Source organism: Apium graveolens, chromosome 3 (assembly GCF_009905375.1).
Source record: "Apium graveolens cultivar Ventura chromosome 3, ASM990537v1, whole genome shotgun sequence".
NCBI classification, from domain to species: domain Eukaryota; kingdom Viridiplantae; phylum Streptophyta; class Magnoliopsida; order Apiales; family Apiaceae; genus Apium; species Apium graveolens.
The window spans coordinates 95,205,451-95,208,814 of NC_133649.1; positions in this window are offsets into that span (position 1 = coordinate 95,205,451).

Genomic DNA, 3,364 nt, shown 5'->3' on the forward strand with positions numbered 1-3,364 from the left:
TTTTCTTATCAGAGGTTGGCTTCCTACACTCACTTGCAAAGTGTCCACTAATGCCACAGTTATAACATTTGAACTTGGATTTGTCCACCATGTTTCTGTTTGGCTTAGTGAATTTTGTATTTTTCCTGAACTTCATCTTTGCAAACCTCCTGGACAGAAAAGCCAGATGTTCATCAACATCATCAGAGTCATCCTGACTGGAATTGTTTTCATCCTCAGCTACTTGCTCTTTACCCTTGCTTGATTCTGATTTGCTTGTTCCAATTTTGAGACTTGGCATTGTCTTCTCCTCATTCCTGGCTCCAACCTTCTCACTGTCAGCTACAAGTGCAACTGATCCTCCTTTTCTCTTTCCCTTTTCCAACAGCTCATCTTGCTCCATCTCAAGTTCATATGTCTTAAAAATTCCATATAATCTTTCAAGTGTGAAGTCCTTATAATCTTGAGAATTTCTTAGAGAAATAGTCATAGGCTTCCATTCCTTTGGTAGAGACCTTAGAAATTTTAAATTGGAGTTCTTGACTTGGTACATTCTGCCATACAGCTTCAATCCATTCAACAGTTTCTGAAATCTGTTGAAGGTATCATTCAATGATTCTCCTTCTTCAAAATGAAAATTTTCATACTGTTGAATGGGAAGCTGCATTTTGTTTTCTCTAACTTGCTCAGTGCCTTCACAGATAAGCTGCACAGTATCCCAAATTTCCTTAGTAGTTTGGCTGTTAATGACATTGTCAAACATATCTTGATCTAGGCCATTAAACAGAATGTTCATGGCTTTCTTGTCCTTGTGAACCTCTTCAATATCTTCAACAGTCCATTCTGCTTTTGGCTTGGGAATAAACTGTCCAACAGCAACTGTTGCAGTAGCAGCTGTGGCCACCTTGTGAGGGATGTGAGGACAATTTTCAATGCAGTTGATGTAGCTTTCATCTTGAGAGAGAAGATGTAAATGCATCTTCACTTTCCAGTGATGATAGTTATCTCTTTCCAAGATTGGAATCTTTACAGCAATATCCTTCTTACTCATGATGTTAGCAGAATAGATCTTTAAACTCTTTGTATGTTAAGAGCTTGCTCTGATACCAATTGTTATTCCTAGTGGACTAACAATGAGATTTACAGAAGGGGGGTTGAATGTAAATCTCAAAACTTTTTCAAGTTTTGAGTAGTTTCTAAGGCTAAGTGTTTTAGTGAGCAAATGTGTGTGAATGGCTTGAAGCTAATACAGACAGATATATATTCAAACACAAATGTAAAGAACACAAAGAACTTAAAAACTTTTCTGGTGGATTTGTTGTTCCACCAGAGATGTGTTATTTCAGAAAATCTGTGATTCAAAGAATTAAATCACAACTGCTTCCTAGTACAAACTAGATGATTTTCTTTCTGGATTTTTCTAAACAGCTCTGGAAAAATTCACATCTAATTACTAGCTGCTACTTGGTTTATATATCACCAAGTTTACAAGTGAAGACAAAACTGTAAAATACAATTAAAAAGGCTCTTCACATGTTTCTTCTTCATTTCTCTATCCAATGCAATTTAGGCTTAGCTGTTAATCTTTGAATACTTCCTTGTTTGTACCAGAATGGAAATGCTGCATTTTCTTGATTCCTCCTAGAGGCTTCCACATTCCAGTTTGTCTCTGTCAACCCATGTGCCTCTGTCAGCTTGTGAATTGTCACTATCAACTGCTAATGAACTAAGCATCCGTTGAAGCTTTCATCCGTTGATGCCTTATCCGTTGAGGCTTTATCCGTTGAAGCTTTATCCGTTGATGCATTATCAGTTGAAGTCTTTATCCGTTGAAGCACTTATCCGTTGATGGATATTATCCGTTGAAGCTTTAGAGACATCCGTTGAAGCTTTGTTTCTTATCCGTTGAAGGTCTTCAATATCTGTTGATACTTCTTCACTTATACAAAATTACAAGGCATGAAATATTTACAATTAGCCCTCCTATTTGCATATCCATTAGTAGTCAACATGACTGATAATTTCCTACAACATCTAAGAATTACAACTTAAATTCAGAGAATGAAATGTGCTACAATACTAAACTTATTGCTAAGTAAAGCTACTCCTTCAACGGATAGCCAAGATGGTCTTATCCGTTGAGGCTACAAACACTAGATTTCTACTTAAGTTTTTTGTTTAACTTATCATCAAACTAATACACATATTCCTAACAACAAGCATCACAGACTTCATCTTGAGCAAACTCCAGATTAGGCATGTCTCTCATTAACTCCTTTTTGACTAGAGTAATTGCCTTGAAATTCAAGTGAGATAGCTTCTCATGCCATAGCTTGCTTTGCTCTACGGATGCATTGGTGTAGAAGTAACAAATTTCATCCTCATTTGCTGAGTCCAAGTCTGTAACAAATAAGTTTCCTTTCTTTGCTACTTTTAGAGAAATTTCACTAGTCTTTTTGCTGATAAAATATGCATTCTCCTTTGTCAAATGAGACCTTGAATCCTTTGTCTGCAAATTGACTAACACTAGGGAGATTCACTTCAAGAACAGCTACCAGTGCTACATTTTCAATGACAATATTTCCAGAAATCAATTTGCCATATCCCATTATGAAAGCTTTGATATTGTCTTCAAACGTCACTAATGGGCCAGCCTTCTCCTCAAACTGTGATAGCAGGGCCATATCACCTGTCATATGTCTTGAGCATCCACTGTCTATGATCCATATGACTTTCTTCTTTTTGCCCTGCACACAATGAGGATTAGGTGTGTTTAGCAACCCAAGCAATGTTGGGTACTTTCTTCTTGTTAACAGAATGAGCAGAATCAGAATGAGTTGTTTCAGAAAGAATTGTGTTCATTGACTGTTGTGCATTTTCCCTTTTTCATGTAGACCCATTTTTTACTTTTTTGAGGTCTACTCTCAGCTTGTGGAAACTTTTCATTACTTTCAAGTTGCAAGGGATGCAATCAAACTTGTCACAGAATGAGTAGGGATCATTTGCATTTACTTCATTGTACTTGCATGCTCCTTCTACTGGCTTGCTAACAGCCATTTTACAATGCTAAGTTAGATGATTTACCGAGCCACATTTTTGACACTGTTTCCTTGGAGCATATGCAACAAATGAAAAGTTTTTATTTTTGTTTATCCCAATTTTCCCATTTATATTCGTCTTCTTCTTTCTTGCATCTTCGGTCTTTACTTCCTTTACAGATGTATTGGAATCTTGGTTGACCAAGGGCTTCTTTTTAACTTTTGAAGTTGGAGTTGTTTCTACATTTTTCTTTTTATTATCTTCATCAGCAATTTCTTGCTTTATGATCAACTATTCTTCACTGAAATCTACTTCACATGCTTTTAACATAGGTGAACAAACCTTT